The 22,925-nt window shown below is 33.3% G+C and overlaps 1 long non-coding RNA gene across 1 annotated transcript; it reads right to left on the reverse strand.

The window, feature by feature from the left end:
• Positions 1–20,424: 20,424 nt before the first annotated feature.
• On the reverse strand, positions 20,425–21,347 carry LOC138133978 (uncharacterized). The gene is made up of 2 exons (XR_011160596.1): positions 21,210–21,347; positions 20,425–21,132 (listed from the first exon to the last, which is right to left on the reverse strand). It is a non-coding gene; the product is annotated as an uncharacterized lncRNA (long non-coding RNA).
• Between the last annotated feature and the right edge of the window lie 1,578 nt (positions 21,348–22,925).

Below are 22,925 nucleotides of genomic sequence, written 5' to 3' on the forward strand. Positions count from 1 at the left end.
AACAATCACATTTCACATTAATTTACTGTAAATGCTTGAATATAGCAAAAAAATCAATGTTTAATTTAATTTATTGGCATGTTGGTCGAGAATAATGGACGTTTAAACAATCACGGTTAAATAATTAATGTTTAATATTAAACATTTATTTGTCGTCATTGGAAAATTACAAACAATTTGCAGCAGTGAAATTTAAGTAAGTTAAAAGTATTTAATTTTCTAAAAGTTTTCAGCAAATATTTCTTGTGGCAACTTGTATCGTTTGTGTTATACATTGCCAGGCGTAAAGATTACAACATTATGGAAGGAGTATAAATAGAAGAACTAGTTGTTTATCAAACATTACAACTATCAATACGTTTTTCCGCTGATTTAGTGCACACTAAAGTAAGTGAAGTAGTGAATAGTGAAAAATGTGATCTGGTTTGCTTCAAACTTTTCGTGATCACAGCATCTGGATAACTACTAAACTCAAACAGAAGACTGTGTCCATTCTATTGCTATGCTATGTTATATTGTTACTGTTTTGCATTCATAGGAATGATATCAGAAGCGTGATCATCTATGGAGCTATCAACTATGTATAATAGTGTGAAGATCATCACAATTCATACATATTCACATATTCATGACAGTCGTAAAACCCTTCTACAAATGTTGAAGTAATATTCTATATTCTGTAAGTATTACATACAGACTTATTCACATAACTTTCCGACCCTAACGAAATTTAAATGCAGCCAGTAATACATTTTTCATTCATAACTTGATCCAAAAACATGATTAATTTTAAACTTTTGTATGGTTTGGACATCCCTCATAAAAGTCTCAATGGTTAAAATTTAAAAATGTCAGTAATCGACAGTATTTTTTTTATTTAAGAAACTGAGTCATCATATACTCTTATCGACTCCTTCGCCATTGGAGCACATTTTAATTAACAAAAAATATTTCAGAATTATACAAAAAAAACCAGTTGTCTAATGGTGGTCAATAATGCCAGGAGTGTCCAGATTTCATAGTAAATAAAGGTATCAAGTTATAACTGAATAACGTATTACTGGTTGCGTTTACCTTTCGTTAGGGTCGGAAAGTTATGTGAATCAGTCTGTATTTAAATACAGAACTAAAATTAATTTAATACCCATAAAACACAAAGATACAATGAATTTCAATGATAGTGAAATAACAACTGAATAACTGATTATTATTGTTTATAATCATTAACAAATTACTGTTAAGTAAGAAAATGTTAAACTGTGACACATGGGTTGCGCGACAAATTTCTGAAAACTAATATATCAATTGTATATGAATAAACGATGAAGCAAATGTTTGTTTTGTAGATAATAATAGCTATTGATAGTTACAAGAACTGTCACGGTAGGTTTATCAAAATTTTTAAATTGTATTGCATTGTAAAAATGTATAAAACCAGAGAACTTTTAAATTTATGATTTATTATGGTTGTAAAAGTTCTCTCACAGTGAAACAATGCATCGTTCTGTTTTTGATAATAGCTTTTGAATGAACCGTTTACAACCGATTTGTTGAAATTAACTTTGAATGGCGAAATTCGTGAAGGAAGACCATTCTGCTGTTACTGAAGAATAGTACACTCTTCAATGAGTGTATAATGATGGGTATTATTAAAGAGGATGAAAATTCCAACACGAACCGTGGCGAGTGGTGAAATCATCCGAGTGAATAATAGCCATTATACGCGAGTTGAAGAGTAGGTATACTTTCTCCACGACTATACCAAGAAAAAACAATCTTTTTAATATTTGACAATTAAAATTGCCCCAGGCTTAGCGGTTGTTACACGATGCGCGACTTATTGTTTACAAACGCATCCGATTGGCGATCTGCCCGTGATAGAATGAAAATACGAGGGATGTGATTGGCCGATAGCCGTGGATTTCAGTATATTCTAAATCTAACACGAAGCGTGGAATCTATATATTAATACGTGAAGGAAAACCTTTGTACCCCTTTTTAAGCAAATTACGGTTGTGAAATTTGGCATAGTTAAAGTTTATGTGGAGAAGGAGTGCAGAAAGATAAAATGTATGTATAATATACCCAAAAAAAGAAACAAATCCATAGCTCCCTTATTTATCGGAGGATTTTAATTATCTATACACCATATTAAATGGTTGTGAATAGGCTATAAAATGGCGTACTAAATTCACGTAAAACCCAAAGTGCTTCAAGGTTAAACTGTCAAAACATTTTTTTCAAATAGGGACACATACTTATTTTTACTAATTCTGATAGAGATTTTTATTCTGAAAACAACAATGTATGACATGTGTAACCTCATAAAAGAAAAACATTAAAAAAAAATAACACTTCATTTTGAAACAAATGAGAGCACCAAGCGAGAAGCTATCAAAATTCATTGTATTACAATGTAATAAATTACCCAAATTAAGTTATGTAGTTGGAAAAACAAATGACAAATATGTAATAACATTTGGGATTGCACGTACTATCGCGGCCATCCAAAAGTGACCGTTTTTTTTTAATAGTTTGATTTTTACTTTAAATCATAGGCGTCCTAAAATGTCAAAGTTTGACACTAGCGTTAAAAAAATTATTGAAACTATTTTTTTAAAATGCCACATCTCACTCCGATTCAAACAGCTAGGGCTATTGCAAAGCTAGAAATTGGTCGTTGGCGGCTGTGGCGAGAGAATTACATTGCAGTAAGACTTGCATCTTCAATAGAAAGAGGCGTTGGCAAGAAAACAGGCTTGAGAGGCCAATACGAATAGGTGTTGGAAAGGTTTCTTTACTAACGTTTACTTTCATTTTAATAATGTATTAATTACTTCTCAGCCTCATTTTTATTAAAAATTATTTATTACAACTTTTTATTATTAAAATAGTAACGCTTGCTGCACGAACGCCAATGAATACAGCCTGATTTAATCTAACGAAAAATACGGAAATTTTCGCAAGCTATCGTTCACTTTTGGATGGCCGCGATTATACAGAGCGGAGTTTAAGCATCGACGATAGTAGCATTTTTTAACTTTTTTTTGGTTTTTGGGTAAGTAACTGTACACTGTTCTTTTTAGAATAAAAAATCTCTATCAGAAGTGTTAAAAAAATTATGTGTTCGCATTTGAAAAAAAAATATTTATACGAAACACGTGTGCTTTATTTCATTTTTTATTTTTTGTATTAATTTTTTTATTTCAATTTTATACAGGTGTCCCAAAAAAAAATGACGAGTCCACAGCTCCCTTATTTATCAGAAGATTTTAATTATCTATACACCAAATTAAATGGTTGTTAATAGGCTACAAAACGGCTTAATAAATTCACGTATAGCTCCAAGGGCTTGCGCAGATATGCCGCTAATGTTTAGCGCAAAATGGAACATAGACGATAGTAGCGTTTTTTACATTTTTTTTGTGAATTTTTGGTATTTAAGTGTATACTTGTGATACATTGTTGTTTTCAGAATAGAAATCTCTCTCAGAATTATCAAAAAAAAAATGTAATCCCATTTGAAAAAAAATATTTTGACAGTTTACCCTTGAAGCCCATGGGGCTATACTTGAATTTATTAAGCCATTTTGTAGCCTATTAACAACCGTTTAATTTGGTGTACAGATAATTAAAATCTTCCGATAAATAACGGAGTTATGGACTCGTCTTCTTTTTTGGGGACACCCTGTATAATTTGAAAAAGATAGGCAAATTAACTGTGTAGCCTTGGCGAAACCTGGCCAGTATAGCAATAAAAAACCTAACGAAATGTCAAAAAACACGTTATTGTTTTTTAAATATGGCGTAGCCAAAAACTATACCCCATTTTTCCTATCGTATTTTTCAAATAACTCGAAAATTAGAGCATAATGACGTATTTGTAAATGCTCGCAGCTGACGTAATAGAACAAAATTCAAAAAAATTATATGCGATAATTATAGAGGTATACTCTTTGAACAAAAAAAAACCTCAGTAACATTCAAACTTAAAAATTTAATGAAAACGGTCGAATTTCGACCGCTGGGCGACCTCTAGTATTTATAATACAGTTATTAAAAACACGATTATTAAAAACAATTTGAGAATTTGACAGAAGTAGCATGCAATTTTAATCACATTTGACAGATGACAGAGTAGTAGGACGCGATAAGCATTTTTTATTGCATTAAAGCAAGCGCTCTGATTGGCTGAACACGCACGTTTGATGTACGCGGGAATTAATCATATATATACAGGTTGTCCCAAAAATGGCGTACTAACGGTGCACTACGGTGTAGAAGAGATTACCGTAAACGTCAGGAAAATCTTTAAAAAATTCTATTGGACTTATTTGCTTATTTGCTTATTTGAAAGTGGCACTTAACACGTCAATTATTTTGAACTATATGTATGAAATTGTCATGACAGCTATCTCTAGTCGTACATATTATCACAAAGTACAAGATCACTCACTACGAATATTTAATCCTGCATAATAGAGAATTTAGAAGCTTTGGAAATCGAAAAAAATATTTTAAATCCACTACGGTAACATTGCACGGCAATAATGTACGAATATATCTTTGTTTATATTGTATTATCGTTAATAATAATAATAATAAAAATAATTGATTTTTTTGTCGGAAACATTTTTTCCATATTTTTTTCATGTACATTTAAGCCTCCTCGATAAGGTAGTAAGTAGTTTGTACGGCAATTTTGGGACATCCTGTACGTACTAGATGTATTTGGTTTCCCACTCAGTCTTTCGAAAAGAAAAGTTCTTCGATTTTTTCCAATTTTCCGCCTGTTTTCATTTCTGTCATTTTTTATACGGCATCCGCCTTTGCATGTTTGGATAGCTTATCATTTATCAAATTCGAATTTATATCCATCTACCATGTTGATCTACGGTTGAATTTCAACATGTCAACACAATAAAACAATAAATTACAAGCACGCCAGGGTGGTCCAATGAAAACAAAACAAGCGTCTTCTGTAACAAATTATCGTAATATTAATATTAAACGAATAATTGCCAATGACTTAATCTTTAATTCACCTAGAGACTTGGTTCGTTTTAAGGCTTTGCAATGCAGAGAATCAGGATCTTGGTTACATGCAATACCTTCTCCTAATATTGGTAGTCTTTTAGATAACACTTCCTTCCAAGTTTGTATTGGTTTAAGATTGGGTTCTAATCTATGTACACCTCATATTTGCAAACGCAATGCGAAAGTTGACGAAATTGGCACCCACGGTTTAAGTTGTTTCAAAAGTAGTGGTAGATTTTCAAGACAAACTGAAATTAATTCCATTATCAACCGGTCTTTAACTTCTATTCATGTGAATTCAACTTTAGAACCAAACGGACTGTCTCGGGATGACAGAAAACGCCCTGATGGGATGACTTTGACTTTAGTACCGTGCATCAAAGGTCAACCTTTGGTTTGGGACGTTACTGTTGTAGATACACTTGCAGACAGTTGCGTATTGAAATCATCTGAAGTCTCAGGTTCTGCCGCTGAAATGGCTTGCAAACGCAAACATAGCAAATATAGTTCAATCATTTCGTCAAACTACGTGTTTAAAGGTTTAGCATTTGAAACCTTAGGCCCTTGGTGCAAAGAAGCCATCGATTTCATTAATGTCATCGGAAACCGACTTATCGCGGAATCAGGCGATTCAAAATCAAAGAAATTTCTTTTCGAGAGGATTTCCCTTGCCATTCAACGTGGAAACGCTGCAAGCATTCGGGGCACTTTTCCAGATTCCGCAATATTATCGGAAATTTTTGTATTATAAAACAAAAATGTTATGTAATTATGTTATTAACATAAAAATGTGTTAATTTATTATTAATTATTATTAATATTAAATATGAAATATTTATTATACAGTGAGCGGCAAAAGTATGGAATAAATTCATTAAAAATTAAACAACATTTTTTCAAAAAAATCTTTGTACGTGTCGATTTTAGTTTACAAAGATACATATTTTAATACAAAATAAAATTCCAAGGAGACATTTGTTTTCGAGTTATGACGTCATCGATAGTTTTTTTAAATAGAAACTTCCTATTTTTTTTCTTGCTTCTGATAGACCTTTTGATTGTGTAAATGACAGTATAAAAATTTTGTTACCTTACATGAGGAAATTTTTGAGAAAAAAAATAATAAAGTTGAAAAAAATAAATTTTATAACGAACAAAAACAAGTCAAAAACTGTGTTAGTAAGTACTTAAAATTATGGAATTAAATGTTCGAATTGCCATCCCCCAGCTTGTTGACAAAAAGCAAGTTTATGAAGAAATTCCCCATGTTTTGGTTTTATCTAAATTAAAATTTCTATACGTTGTGTTTCTGTTAAATGAGTCATTTTCGAAAACGTTTTGTAAAACAAAAAACACATACGAATGAAATTGACAGTAACATTTGACTGTTTGATTTACCTACTTGATTTTTTGACTTGTTTTTGTTCGTTATAAAATTTATTTTTTCCTTATGTAAGATAACAAAATTTTTACACTGTCATTTAGACAATTAAAAGGGCTATCAGAATCAAGAAAAAAAATAGGGTGTTTCCATTTAAAAAAACTATCGATGACGTCATAACTCGAAAATAAATGACTGCTTGGAATTTTGTTTGGTACTAAAACATGTATATTTATAAACTAAAATTGACCTGTCCAAAGATTTTTTTGAAAAAAATTTTGTTTAATTTTTAAGTAATTTATTCCATACTTTTGCCGCTCACTGTATAGCGCAAAAGTGAATGCACCTGATTTTTACAATTGGTCTGAAGATAGGTACAAGGGTTTTAATATTGTAATGTATTTCGATTTCAGCCTTTTTATTATTTCATTAGGTATATGTATTTACAAACTGAAAGGATGCATATATCGGATGTCCCAAAAGTACCGCCTTTCCTTGAAGGTACGTCATTTAGGGATGTGGTAGAGTGCTGAAAATAGTAGTTTATTTGACGAGTTGATGTGTAAATTGGGCCTTTTTTGGCACGCGTGGGCCATTTTAAAACGCGAGTGAAACGAGCGTTTTAAAGGCCCACGAGTGCCAAAAAAAGCCCAGTTTACACACGACCGAGTTGAATACAACGTTTTTTTGTTCGACGAGCCCCTTAAAGGCTCCAAATCGCTTAAAACCTTTAAAATTAGCTTGACGTTTCGTTTTGACAAGTTGACATTTATCAAAATCCGTTCACATAGGAGAAAATTCTCAAATTCTGACAGTGTCGAACAAAAAAATATTAAAAAAAAATCCTGACTCCATTTAGGAAAGGCAATGCTGTAACCTGAGAATTACTTCTACCTAAAATACGTAATAGCATTGTATTATTGAATACGTAGGGAACCATTTTGATGAGCTTGAGAGGTAACACAACAATCAAACACTTCAACAAAAATTATTTTATTAAAATAAATGTTCAAAATTTTGCCCATTTGCGTCTAAACATGCGTTGGCTCTTTTAATGATGTTGCCGTGGACGTGCTTAAGCATTTCAGGAGCCACCGTAGAAGTAGATATTGAATTTTTTAAACTATTTTTCAGTACTCGATCCATAACACTTCTAGATGACGCACCTTCAAGGAAAAGCGGTACTTTTGGGACACTTGTATAGCCTTTAAATTAATATAATTATGTTTAGGAAGAAACATTGTGCTGATTTACTACTTTGGGCATTGGTGGTTTGCGCTCCGTGGCCAGAAAAATCTATGCGATAGCCTAAATTTTACGCCCAGGTTGTACTAAGGTTTTGGTCAGTAGAGCGCGGCGGTAAGCTTACCTCCTAATTACACTTAGGTAACAAATTTCAAAATTAAACACGGGACTGTTAGGGAGAAATATTTTATTTCGTGCTATATTGGTAACAAACACTTTTTACAAACTCAAATTTGTCGATATAGTCCATGTAATACCCCAAGTCAGTAAAATATCATTTTCTAACATAAAAATTTTGGATAAAACGGACAACTACAGCAAAAAAACGTATCTCTGTTGATTAATTGAATCTTGTTGTTTAATAGAATATCATGCATAACATAATTTCATGCACATGAATTTTATAATTAAAAATATAAGCTTTCATTTTACTGACTTGGGGTATTACATGGACTATAGCATTATTCTTGTATAAATTAATTAAATTGGTTACATATTTGTAAGGGTTCCGATATACCATTCACGATGTTTTGGCATAAGGGGAGGCCACGGAAAAAGTGCATTTCAGTTGACAGTAAAGCTGTCTGTTGAATTAGGTTATGTTTTACTAAGTTTTGAGGTTATAAACTGCGTCATTGTCTAGTGCATTGTTGTCAGTTTTACTAGTTTGCAATAGAACAATACTCACACATCTTTAATCCAATTTAACAAAACAGGAAACTAGCTTGAACAGATTTCAGAATAGTAGGGACCGAGACCGAAAGACGAAGTGGCTCCTGTTAATTTATGCACCACTTAGATAACCCACCTATACAGTGTCTTAACCAACCAGTTAGTAACTTCTCAATGAATTTTTCATTTTAACCAAAACATTCCTAGAACTAAATTGTATAAAATCTTGTACCTACTTATTAAGCCTTACTTTATTCGAATCTCTCTGCAAAATATTTACACACCTATCGTCCATGACAAAAAAGAACAAATAAACTATTCAACTTCCATAATTTCATTAGAAAATTCTGAATCATCATTACCTACATCAAAATCCCAATCAAATTCCGAGTCAGATTCTCCTAATGAAATTATTAAAGGAAGAACGTTTTCAAATGAAAGATTTCCCCTTAATTTTGCCCAATCTTGCGAAATAAGTTCTTCACAATATCTACAAAAATGTTGGCAAATTTCAGGAGTACATTTCAAAATAGACTCAAGCCATAAATTCACAACTTTATCGCGAAGTTATAATAGGTCTTACAAAACCCCTGTGCCATTTCAATTGGGTCGTTATTTTCCTTCACTATCCGTGCTACATATTGGGTGATTCAAAATGATTGTGGCCGAGTATGGCAACTATGTACGAAAATTTATGTGGCAACTGTGTGGGAAGGGTAGAGTTGGCATAGGCGGGCAATTTTGAAAGTTGTCAAATCAATGTGCAATGGAATCAAAAAAATCAAATGCACGCTTATGAAATGTCATACAAATATTAACTGTACCCAATTTACACAGTTGCCACATACATTTTCGTACATAGTTGCCATACTTGACCACAATCATTTTGAATCACCCAATATTTATCTTGTACTCACCTACGATTCAATTTATACACAAAAAGAACTTGACTTCATTGTAACTGACTGAAAATATGTTCTGCAGTCTAATACAAACACCATCAATAGGTTTTAAAGTCGCTTAATTATGATTACGGTAAATTCGGCAACATGTTAGGTTCATTTTGATAGGTCCGCATGTCAGGCACTTTAGTGACAGCAGATATGACAGAAATCAAACATGTATCAAACGTTAAAAAATCATAGCCTCCCCTTATGCCAAAACATCGTGAATGGTATATAGAAGGTGATTTACGAGGAATAATGAGCCCGACGGAATAGAAAATGCAACCCGCAATTCATCAGGAGAAAAACCCGGACATTTACCGCTTCGATGTCCGGCTTTTTGTTGCAATGTATTGTGGGTTGCATTTTCTATTCCGTCGGGCTCATTATTCCTCGTAAACCACCCTGTATATTTTGAATTTTTGCGCAAAAACAGGCAAATCAGTGGTATTCATTTTAATGTAGGTATGTCGTCGTACATCCTTCAATACGTCTATAATTTTAAAAATATCTATACTAAGGGCAACGAACATTTTATCTGCCCCGCCCATTACATTTTCTTAGTTACCAATCAAATAGGTTGTTAAGACGATCTGATTTACACAGAAAAATAATTCTGACATTCGAATTGTCTTAATGACATTTTATTTTTTAAAACCTAAAACAATAATTGTGAACTTGACAGCAAAATTCTAACCTTAACTTTTTTACGTGGCAAATGTGATCAAAAATTGTACAGATTGAATCCGGTTGTGATTCTCATTGGTCAATTTATGTGGGCGGAGCAGATAAAAAGTTATAACGGCAGTACTATAGATCTGGAGTTGAAATAGGTTTAGAAGACCTATCTGTTTAATGGTATAGGTACATTTTAATATCTTAATCCCTCATTTGCGCGCAAGGGTCCTGCACCTTGTGGGGGCGTCAAATTTATAGCAAAGGATACACTAAGCGTCGCGTGCCAATGACCAACACCCACTACCTTCTATAATTACATATTTACAGATAAATTTACTTCTTACTGTGGGAGTAGACTAGCTGTTAAGAATACATTAATCATTTTGAAACAATTTTCTTTAGAAATTATCGTAATGAATTTAGACATGAATTGATTTTTTGGGCCATTACTCCTAAATAACTTTTTCATCGAGAATTCAAATGTTGTGTAAATTCATTTAGAAACATGCAAGACTTGTTTTTTGCCCAAGGGCGTTATCTACTCAATATTTGACAATCACTATATCGGTCTCCTCAGTTAAATTAGACAACCTCAGTTATAATAATTTACGATAATATAAATTCTGTCAGTCAAAAGGGCAAAGCACAGGTCTGGATTCGGGTATCAGGGTTTGCTCGATTGGGGTCACAAATCATCAAATCAAGGGTAATGCAGTCACTCACCAGGGAGTTTCTTCCCCCCTAACCCTATCATGACGAGGGGCTCCAACCATGTGCCGTGTCTTCGGAGCGCTACATTCCGGTATAGCAAAATTTGTGATTAAAGCATATCTCAAATTCAGTTAGAGCATGATTAGTGTCTTTCAATCGATTTTAAAGGATTGCCTAAATAACACATAATCGAAAAAGATTGCAATGGTAAATTCCAACGAGCAGGGTGGAAAATGTAGTGACGCCTACGTCTTAAATTAAACTTATATTCAGGGTAGCATCTGTCAGGGTGTGGGACGACCTGACTTGTCTGCCTTTAGAGAGTTGAACGTAATTCTTGATAACAAAATCTATCGAATTGGGTGTAAATGATCAATTGATCAATGTAAAACATTTCTACTTAAGCCATAACTGAAATGATAAAATTAGAAACTCGTGAACTCGATCAAACGAATAATTGAGTGGTACTCACAAAACTTCTGTAACAGGTAACAAGTAAATACAAAATAATGAGGAATGGGCTTTCGGTGATCACCTGGAGACTGCAAATCGGCGATTCAATTTAATTTTCATGCAATTAAAGATGATCTGGTTAAATAATAATAGCGAATAAGGGTCCGGTCATTTTACGATTTGGTTAAAAATTTTAAGAGGTCCGAGCTGGGATGCAAAATGGCGTAGCTACAAATATTCTACACATATTGAGCGTATCATATCACATATAGTGGAGTGCCGGGACAGTATTTCTACTCCTCATTAGCATTACCAACCACCATCCTTCCGAACCGATCCTAGACCATACCAATCCCGATTTCCAGTCAATGAGGGTGAAACAAGAAGGAACGCTTAAAATTATGGGGTATTCCTAGCCAACAAATCCTCTTATGAGTGGCCTATTGCACAACTGACGACCAAGCCCTAGAAAGAGTTACATTTCTATTGATCTGAAAATTAAATATTATTAAATATAACGTATTTGGAGTAACCCAAAATACAACCTTGCTTGAATATTTATTACTACTTTGCCAAAGATTAAGAATTGGTAAGATGCGACAGCTTTCGTGGAGTGAGATGCACGAGATTCCAATTTAAAGTGAGGTTCGGTATTTTCTCCGATTGCGCTGCCGAATTAATACGACTGACTGGTGAAAATTTAAAAACAACTGTTCGTTATGCTGACGAAGTGAAGCGTGTTTGGGTCAGTTAAATTGTTTTAAAAAATAATAAAATAATTGTTATGTGAGACTACCGTTTTCACTTGAGTTTGTTCATCCATGTAAACATTTCCCATTAGACTACTCGGTTAAATTATTTATAAGGTTCAGATTATTTTATGTAATGAAATTTAATATTTTTGATTTGAGTAGCGACAAAAAAATTGAAAACTTAATATTTTGATGAATTTGTAATGATCTCTGTGAAATGTAAGTACATGTATTAAAAAAAAAAAGCGTACACGTATTGAGGACTACTGTAAATTGGGATAAAATTAATTGACATTTTGTATGTATGTCAAATGTGTGAACATTGTTTTTTATAAATTTTTAAATTGTTGTTAGATTGTTGAGAGTTGCCTTTTTCCATAAATTTGTGAATAAAAGTTTGAATTGTGTTTGTAATAATTGGTAATATGTACTTGCCTAATAAATAAGGTAAAACATTAATACATATTAAAATCTCTGAAGAATACATCGATTGTTACAGGTTACTCAGTAACAACAATTAAAAGGTTTACGATATGGCAATTTAGTCAAAATTGTGCTCACTACTTGTACGCTTTTTTTTAAATAGAAGTGTAGGTACATAGATACCCACTGATTATAAGTACATTATATTCATATTTTCTTATAAAATCGGGTTTTATTTTTGACGTAAAACAACCTTATTAATTTTTCTGCAAGAAAATCGAATGATGACGTGAAAGTGTATTTCCACTGGTCCTCATGCGTCTTTGCCCTATTCAAATTTCCCGATTGCATTCCAATTTAAAGAACCTATGCATTCAAGGTAACTGAGGAACGGCTGGAAACATCAAAGGCACCGCTCGGAGTGACGTATCCTGCCAATCCTTAATCTTTGACTTTACCAACCACCTGGATGATATTAATGACTTTGACAAGAATTTTATTAGGATGCAAGATATTTCCTTGTTGTTACGATATTGTGTCGTTTTGACAGTTTTCTCTTGCAACCACATCACCTAAAATATACAGGCTGAAATCGAAATGCATCACAATATTAAAACCCTAGAAACTTCAAATCAATTGTGAAAATCACTTGTATTCAATATTGCGCTATACATCGGCATGAGAGCAGAAATGCCATGCATAAAAGTTGAGTAGGCCACTGATATCACGTTAGAACGAATAGCCTACTCGTAAGATGAAAAAGTTATCGAATGTAATGCAAAAATAGTATATTATATTATAAGTGATAGAAATGCATCACTATACAAGAGTGAGAATTTTGACCGTCGAGTGCGCTTGCGCACGAGTGGGACACTTCTCACGAGTTTCATAATGGCATTTCGATCACGTGTGATATACGACGTTTTATCTTACAGGTGCAACTATTGCAAAAATCCAAGAAATGCAGTTTCATTCAAGTAAAATGACAGCTGTCAAATTTTGTCACTTGTGAGTGATTTATGTCAAGTTAAATGGGAACTGTCAAATTAACTCACTAGTGAGTACTTTATCTCACTTGTGATTAAAATTTGACTTCTGTCACCGAAAACAATGGTCTAAGGTAGCTCAAAAACTCCACCTGTAAGATAAAAAGTTTTATTATCTCAGATGCTAGTACCGCATGCAGATTAATTGCTTTCAGTGCTACCGTCGGCTATTGCTTGCTTGGACATTTGCATCTGAATGTGTCATTATCATGGAAAATTATACCAACAGTGAAATGTGAAATGACCGATATGGTACATTGTTACGGAAGTGCAGATGGTGTCGTCTTAAAGGCACAAAGTTTGTATCGCGAAAAGTTTCTAGGGTGTGATGTTTTGCATTCGCAAACATTTCTGGTTGTTGTACAGTGGTTACGGGTAAATTGTACTTTTCGACCGAGAAGTGTGGACAGGGGCTAAGAGCGGGTATTACACCTCGATCCCCAAATTCTAGAGACTGTGGAAGAAAACCCGGCAGTTAACTCGTGAATTTCAAGTTTCTCAGTTTGTGGTATGTCGCACTCTCAAAGAGCAAGGGTTGCACCCCTTCATGTTCAGCAGGTACAAGCCATTGCAACCAAACGATTACATTCGCCGGCAAGAGTTTTGTGCACCCATTCACATTGAAATTGTTTACCGATGAAGCGGGTTTTACAGGAAACAGAATTTTTATAGCCACAACATCCAGGCACGAATAGCACGAATCCAGGACGATACGGCAAGTTTTACAAGGGTTCAGGACAATCTACATTGAAGAGCACAGGCATGTATTAGGAATCACGACCGACATTTTGAACAAATTTTCTGATTGTAAATACGTTACTGTTCCTTTCACTTGGTTTTCACTTTTAGTGATCTTACATGTTTGTGCGGCTCTGTGTATTTAAAGTGTTTTTCGGTTATTTCATTTGTGCCTCTCTTTAAAGCGTTTTTGCGGGTTTTCATGTTTCGATAGACTCGTTTATCAACTCTCCGTTTGGGTAAGGACAAGACCTCGGAGTCCTCTTCTCCTCAACGAGAACATTGGGTTTCTAGATAGATCTTTTCGCGATGAAAAAAAATGTAAAGCCATTAGTGATAAAGGAGACCCGTCATGTTCCTACGGTAGAAATTAAACAAATTTACTCTTTTGGTCTGATGTCGCGTTTGGGAAAATCGCAATTGCCATTGTCCTAGTTCGCGGATTAATAATATCACAAAGGAATCATTTTGGGTACAGTTCGCACTGCAAGGATTTTTTTCGAACTTTGTTTCCGGTGTTCCTTCCTGAGCTTTCACCGCACTCGAAATGAAGGCGGCTAGGGCACGGTATTTAGGCGAATATCTAATTGTAAAATTTTAAATTAAAATCTCAACTTCAGAACCAAACAGACTGTCTCGGGATGATGGAAAACGCCCAGATGGGATGACTTTGGTACCATGGATTAAAGGTCAATCTTTAGTTTGGGACGTTACTATTGTAGATAAACTTGCAGACAGTTACGTTTTGAAAACTTCTGAAGTTTCAGGTCTTGCCGCTGAAATGGCTTGCAAACGCAAACATAGCAAATATAGTTGAATTATTTCATCAAATTAGGTATTTAAAGGTTTAGCCTTTGAAACCTTAGGCCCTTGGTGCAAAGAAGCCATCGATTTCATTCATGTCATCGGAAACCGACTTATTGCGGAATCAGGCGATTCAAAATCAAAGAAATTCCTTTTTGAGAGAATTTCCCTTGCCATTTAACGTGGAAACGCTGCAAGCATTCGGGGCACTTTTCCAGATTCGGCATTATTATCGGAAATGTTTGTATTGTAAAACAAAAATGTTATGTTCTTATATATTTATTTCTTTATTGTAAAATGCGAACACATTTTTGACTCTAGTGCTGGTATTTGTAAAAAATTTGTATTTGTATTTGCAAAAATTCTGTATTTTATTTGTAAAAAAAGCAATAGTGCGTTTTTACTCGTTGAATAGGCTAGGTTTGAGTAATTAGGTTAAATGAAAGTTTATTATGTACTGAACCGTAAAACACAACTATATTCCAATAAATAAAATTCTACTTACCACTAATTTATTTATTGATTTATGTATTTATTTATTTATTTTAAATCATTTGATTCTCGACAAGTTAAATAACTGGCTAGCTTCATGTTTGACCGAGTGTTTGACCAAATTTAAACTAATTCTAAATATTCTTGCAATTTACTATTCATAATGGAATTTGTGAATTTGGAAAATTTGGTTGTCTTAAACATTCTCCCATACACTATGGTACTGCACTTGCTTTAAATTTGCCAACACTATCAAAATGGTATAACAACGGCAATTATTATCAGTAATAAATTAAAGGGAACAATTGGTTAAGGAGCTAGTGGTTAAATGGGCTACAAAGCCAAACCAGCCAAGAAAATTAATCGGCTAACCCATTTGGCCAGTTAAATTTAGCGTTGTATGGTTTAACTAATTAATTAATTGATGCTTAAACCATTTCTGATACTTAACTTGGTTAATCATTTATTACTCAATTTAATTTTAATAAGAATAATTTGTTAAACTCTGAAATGTGGATTTTAAGTACTTACATTCTCTCATTCAATAGGTTCACCGGTTAATTTTTTTTAGATAATTTGGCTTTTCCACCGGTTTAACCATCAGATAATTAATCAAGTTAACCACCTTAACTGGTATTTATCATGCTAATTATTACGTGTCTTACTACAATACCAAAGTATACAAACAGTGTAGGTACATGTTGAAAATTAAAAAAAAAAGTAAAAAAAAATTGTAATAATAAACTTCAATAATTGAACTTGTCATTAACAGACAATACCTACTAAAACAGTATCGATGTATTTAAAAATATTATATAGTTTATTGTTATTTGGAGAAAAAGGCGCTTTTTAATTTAGACTGAAGGAAGTCTATTCATTATAAAGCAGTGCAGATAATGCAGGCTCATTTAATTTTAAACTTATTTTCTGCCTGCTCTGTTCTTTATGTTTTTATTTATTTCAATCATTTATTTGTTTATTAATATCATTAACATATTTGTATTGGTTGTCAAGCATAGCCTGTTTCAAACATTTTGATTACAGAAGAAAATTAACGTTAAATTAGAACACTAAAAAAAAGCTAAAATTAATTCAGAGAAAATAGCGTAAACTAAATGTTATTAAACAAAACCAAAACAACTATTGTCACAACGGCGTTTTTAATTTCTTTCGTATAAGCGTATAAAGATAATTCTTAGAACTGTGACTAACAATGTGTAATAGAAAATTGGAGAATATATAAATGCTCTTTTAAATTTAATTTATCACTGCCATAACAAACAATTAGATGCGATCCTAAAATTTTATTGTTATGCGGTACAGTGTATAGTTAATGAGGCGTTGAATTGAATTTGCGTTGTAAAAATGTGGTAATTAATTTTGTTTATGTCATTTGTGTGAATGCTTTTTATTAGTGTGTAGTCCCATCGATGATTAACAGATTCCAAAATGACAAATTTAACAGATAACCACAAAGTTTATATTAAGTAAAATAAACAATGTTTTGTTTTTATATTTTACACATTTTCATACTGTATACTTGTTTTTTATAATTCACCGCTTTTACAATTTTTCACAAATTTTCGTTTTAATTTTTTGTTCTTTTCAGGGTATCATTTCCACCACACGAAGAAATAATCAGTTGAAAAATCCATTTGTGTTTTTACTTCTCTGCTGTAGACAATCTCATCCGAAAATAAATAAATTCTAGTGCTAGTTTTTTATTAATAAACTGTAATAATACGTTGGGTTACATGAGGTAAATATAACATTTTAGAAATATTTTTTAGAAGGTATCGTAGAGTCTCAGATTGTCCATTTAGCGAAACATTAAGATCTTTTAGGAGAAACAAATTTTAAAATTATTTTAATAGGAGATTATATCATTAAGAGTAGAAGGTCTTTTTGTGCTTCGCCTAGTTGCCGCCGTCTTCAGTCTTTAGGCTTAGCACAAAAAGACTCACTTCTACTCTTAATGATATAATTCACTATTTTAGCCTTTCTTTCTAAACCTAGCCTGGTGAAAACATTAAACACTTTCATCAAAGAAATAAAAAGAGTAAAAATGTATTTATTGCCTTCTTGATCGGTAGACAATATATTATTTATTATTTGATATCAAGGTTCTATTTATTTTAACTTGGATAATTCAGTTATGCTGTTTCAGCATGTTTCAGTGTAAGAAAAATTAATCTTTTATAAACACGTTCTGATACCAGAAGACTTCGCTAATAACCATTTCTTTTTAATGTTGTAAAGTCAAGGCAAAGCTAAGAAATATTTATCTAACATGAAAAAAAAGTATTTTGGTTTGGTGATTTGAAATCATATAGACATTTTCGACAAGGTAAAATTATAGAGAGATTATATTATGTACAGCCTGTCCCACAACTGCCATAGAAAATAGACATGTGCCGACAGCAAAAGAGACTCCAAGATGACCAAAATAAATTTTCCTGTAGCTCACATAAGGCTTTCAAAAAGAAGATGGATGAATGTAGACCTGAGTCAAAGAGACAAAGACACAGACAAGCAAGAAAGAATTGAAAGAATCAAAAAATCCAAATACGACAGGGAGTATGAGAGGTGTATGACAAAGGAAATTCCGGAGAACCTGGGGAGAAAGAATGCAAGAGAAAGAAAAGTGGCGGCGAGATTCAGATGTGGGAACGACGAGAGAGAAAACAGGTATAGGGTGGAAGGAGAGGAAAGGTGCAGAATGTGTTATGAGGAGAGAGAGACAATCGAGCACATGTGGGATGGATGTAGCGAAATGATAGAGAGGGAGGAAAAGAAACGGGGAGAAATGCAGAATGAAGACGGAAAGGAGATAAGATGGATGAAAGAGATATGGAAGAGGAGGAAAAGGATAGAGAAGGAAAGGAGTGGGGATAGGAATTAAGGTTATTTTTGGAACATTTTGGAATTGATATTTTTGGTTTAGTTATGTTTATGTGTATATGTTTATACTGTAACTAGGAATCCGAAAGCCCGTAGGGCAAAATAAAGAATTATTTTATAAAGTTTTCAATTTCACCAATCCCTGAGCTCGTCCTCAAGTATGTACTACTAAAAATCTGATAAAATTCAAAATTCGAATCCCCGGCAACGCAAAATTGCGGTAATTCTATTTTGATGGTGCTCAACTCGGATTGGTCTTTTCTCAATCGCTTGAGATAGGACTTTTTTTCTTTATGGAAACATATACCTGGTGTCCCAAGGGTTTGGCAAAGTAGATTTACTAAGTTAATATAAGTTCTTTGAAAAATGTTATTATTTCATGTTATACATACAAGTTATGAACACGGTTTAAAAATATTTTAGATTATACAGGTGTTTGGTGTATCGGTGGCAACACAAACTTATATTTTTTTAAATGGAACACCCAGTATTTTTTTGCGTTTTTGGAAAGCTCTCGTCAAAACAAAGAGGAAGATGTCACATTTGATGGGTCTAACTTCTACTGTTAGTAAACTATTCGTTCTTTTGTGTCCGGACAAACCAAATTTTGAAAATTTGTAAAAAATATAATAGGTGATAATTATTTAGAATAGGTTTTTTTAGAACATTGTAAATATCGTCAATTTTATTGCCTTGTTGAAAAACATTAAGATTTTTACTTAATTACGTAGAGGGCGCTTCAAACGCAAACTCTTTATTTAGTCAATTTTTTTAAATGGAACACCTTGTATTTCGATATACCGTTGGATAGCTGTTTCAATGAACGTTTAAAAGATATAAGGTGTTTGGCATGTAAAATAAATAGTTTATCCACAAATTTCATTTAAAATATCAAATATTTCAGATTTTTCTTTAATTTAACTGAACCAAAAAAATACATTTCATCGAGTTTAATATTACTATAGATTTACACAATAATTCAAAAGAGAATAAATTTAACCTTTGATTAACTTAAAAAAAAAGAAATAAAAAGAACAGTGGCGGTTGTACACTTTCCAGAAAAAAAAACACAATAAACAAGTTATCCAAATTTGTGGATAAACTATTTATTTTAGATGCCAAACATCTTATATCTTTTGAACGCTCATTGAAAGAGCTATCCAACGGTATATCGAAATACAGGGGGTTCCATTAAAAAAAAATGACTAAATAAAGAGTTTGCGTTTGAAGCGCTCTCTACGTAATTAAGTCAAAATCTTAATGTTTTTCAACAAGGCAATAAAATTGACGATATTTACAATGTTCTAAAAAACCTAATCTAAATAATTATCATCTGTTATAATTTTTTACAAATTTTTAAAGTTTGGTTTGTCCGGACACAAAAGAGCGAATAGTTGACTAACAGTAGAAGTTAGACCCATCAAATGTGGCATCTTCCTCTTTGTTTTGACGAGAGCTTTCCAAAAACCGCAAAAAAATACTTGGTGTTCCATTTAAAAAAATATAAGTTTGTGTTGCCACCGATACACCAAACACCCTGTATAATCTAAAATATTTTTAAACCGTGCTCATAACTTGTATGTATAACATGAAATAATAACATTTTTCAAAGAACTTATATTAACTTAGTAAATCTACTTTGCCAAACCGTTGGGACACCCGGTATAAAGGCGGTTCCTGAAGCATCTTTTCTGTATGTGGTTGAGGAACATTTTCCGCCTGGGGGTTCGGAGTAGGCAGGGTTGCTTAGGCAACTCTGCTTGGTCTCCCTGCTGAAACATTGCTGACACGAAATTTCTCTGCAAATTAATTATTGGCGAAGTCGACTGTCCCGAGCTATTGGAAAGAGTCTCGCTTCGTGTGCCCAGACTGAATTCGAGAGACAATTCCAATTTCCTAATGCCGCTCGCGAAAACAAATATGTAGGTAGGTACTATAGCAGGGTCACCAATGGTCAGAATGTTTCGTATGGGGAATTCGCTTGCGGAGGAGGTTGACCTATTTAAATGCACCATCGGGGAGGTTACCGATGCGGTGGTTGTGTGTTTTGGGGGAGTTCTATAGTTTTGTCGTTTTTGCAGTTTGTTTTAATTTGGAAAAGCCAATTTTTATAATTATTTGCTTCAAGAATATTTTAAAATAAAGTATTACACGTTTGCAACCCATTTATTTTATAGAAAGTAACTTGTCTTACACATTTGTCAGCATTTTTACACTAAGCGATAGTTCAAATCAAACCTGAAGGATGAAATATTTTGCTGTTCATTGATTAATCTAAGAATTTGTAAACAAAATTGAATTTATGGCTGATAAAATTTGCCATAAAATGTTCAAAAATAACCCCGGATTAAAGTTGGTTAACAAATCTTGCATTTTAAACAACATGAATTTACCTAATGAAGCAAGGTTTGTTAGAATCATCGGAGTTTCCAAGTTACTACTAAACATATCAACTTCTGAGTTTGGTGCAGTAAACTTGGTAGAAACACTATCAAACAGTTTATCCACTATTGGAAGAAATCTCGTCCTTACTAGTGTTTCTTCTTTGGATTGTTCTTGATCAGGTGATTTTGATTCCTTCACAATGTATGGTTTAAACTCTGCTTCTTGTGTTTGAGAACTATGTGAAGTTGTTAAAGTATGTTGGTTGAAAAATCTGTCTTCCTGTGTTGGGTCTTCTAAATTTGAGTTAGTCGATGGAAACCATAGGACCCGAGGTGGAACAATAGCAGGTTTAGGTTTATCCCAGAATCGTTGTAATTGCAGGTAGTTACCATAACCTGGATCTTCTTCAAAAGGTTTAGGTTGATTCAATTGAGTTTTCATGGGTTGAAAGTCACCAAAACCTAGATTTCCTACAACACAAGCAACAGTTACATAATTATTGTTATCGTCAAGTTAGCACAAAAATTCGAAAATGTAAGTTCCTTACCATAAACTACTGACAAAATGTCGGCAGAATAAAACAATAAAAAACTAACTGTAATCGACAACGACATAATATTTCTTTACAAGTCAGTACTGAAATGATCACTGACTTTATAGAAGTTCTGCGGGGAAGAATTAATGACATGTGAATTTAATCGACGCTATATTTTTTACTATCCATTATTGTAATCATAATCATGTAATAACTCGTTTACGTTTATTTGTAATAATTTATGTGTTCAAAGTTTATTTTAGTTATTATTGGATTAGTATTTTACTAATTTAATGATCATTTTGGTCAAGAATAACTCAGGCCGATATGAATCTAGGGTTCCATCAACTATAGCTGTTATGTGAAGATCGTCAATAGTTATTTATGTGACGAGCTTAGTAAATTAATCTTTACGGGCGAGCTGGAAGGTTTGTGGGACGAGCGACGAAGGAGCGAGTCCCCATAATCCAGTGAGCCCAGTAAAGATTAATTGCGAAGCGAATCGCATAGAAACTTTTATTTCCACCTTCAGTCTTTAAATGCCATTTTTTAATTGCTATTTATGTTTATAAAGAGATGATATTTTGTAATGAAAGGCGGTAGGGCAATTTATACCTACATTGTCATGGTGTTGTGATAAACAACAAAGATACTTTCAGAAGTTTTGTGAAAATTATTGCAAAAAGAAAGAAAAGAAAGAATGGCTTTAACGCTCGATGAAGACTTTGAAGGCAATTTTGTTGATACCAGTTTTGTAATTGTTAAATAAATATATGTTTTCAATTTTTTTACTTAATTAATATTTTTGAAACAAACTTAAGCAGTTACCTCATGTTTAGTAGTAAGGGCAGGAGAACATAGGACAAAGAAACATGATCCAGAAGTACAGACGGAATAGCTATTTGTGCAATAAATTAGGAAATGTACTTTTTTCCGTATTAGGCATGGGATTTTTTATCGAGGTGATAGCCGAGATCAAAACATGGAACAAAGTCAAATCAAGATAGGGAATGTCGACATCGAAGAGGTCCAAAGAATGAATTATTTATGAGTAGTAATAGAAAAGAGTGGGGGAAGCAAGGCAAATATGCTAACAACGATTAACGCACAACAGGCGTTCAACCAACTTGGAGACAATGAGACATATGAAAAACAAATGTAGTCTCAGCAGACACAAAGGTCAAAATTAAAAGCGTATTGCTATACGGTGCTGAAAACTGGAAAGTTGGCAAAAAAAACAATGCAGAAATTGCTAACCGTCATAAACAAGTCATTAAAGGGGAAATACTAAAGATACACTGGCCAGACAAAATTAGCAACATCGAATTGTGGAACAAAACAAAGCAAGAACCAGTACAAACCGTAGTAAAATGAAGGAAATGGAACTGGATTGGACATACATTGAGAAAGGGAAATCAAAACATTGTAAGATAAGCACCAGTCGATAAGAAAAAGCAAAAGGGACAAACCCTTCAACAGCTGGAGACGAAGCGTAACAAGAGAACACGAGGAAATCGGCTTGAATTGGACGGATATAAAGACGGTAGCGAAGAATAGAGAAGAATGGTGGTAGGACACATTTACCAAAATCTGCAAAGGATAGAGGGATAGAGGCAAGGGCGTAGCAAAGGGGGGGGCCAGGTGGGCCCGGCCCACCCCAGAATCCTTCTGGCCCACCCCAGAATAAAAGTAAAACACATTAAAAACAAGATACATCTGCAATATCTA

Source organism: Tenebrio molitor, chromosome 6, assembly GCF_963966145.1.
Source record: "Tenebrio molitor chromosome 6, icTenMoli1.1, whole genome shotgun sequence".
NCBI lineage: Eukaryota > Metazoa > Arthropoda > Insecta > Coleoptera > Tenebrionidae > Tenebrio > Tenebrio molitor.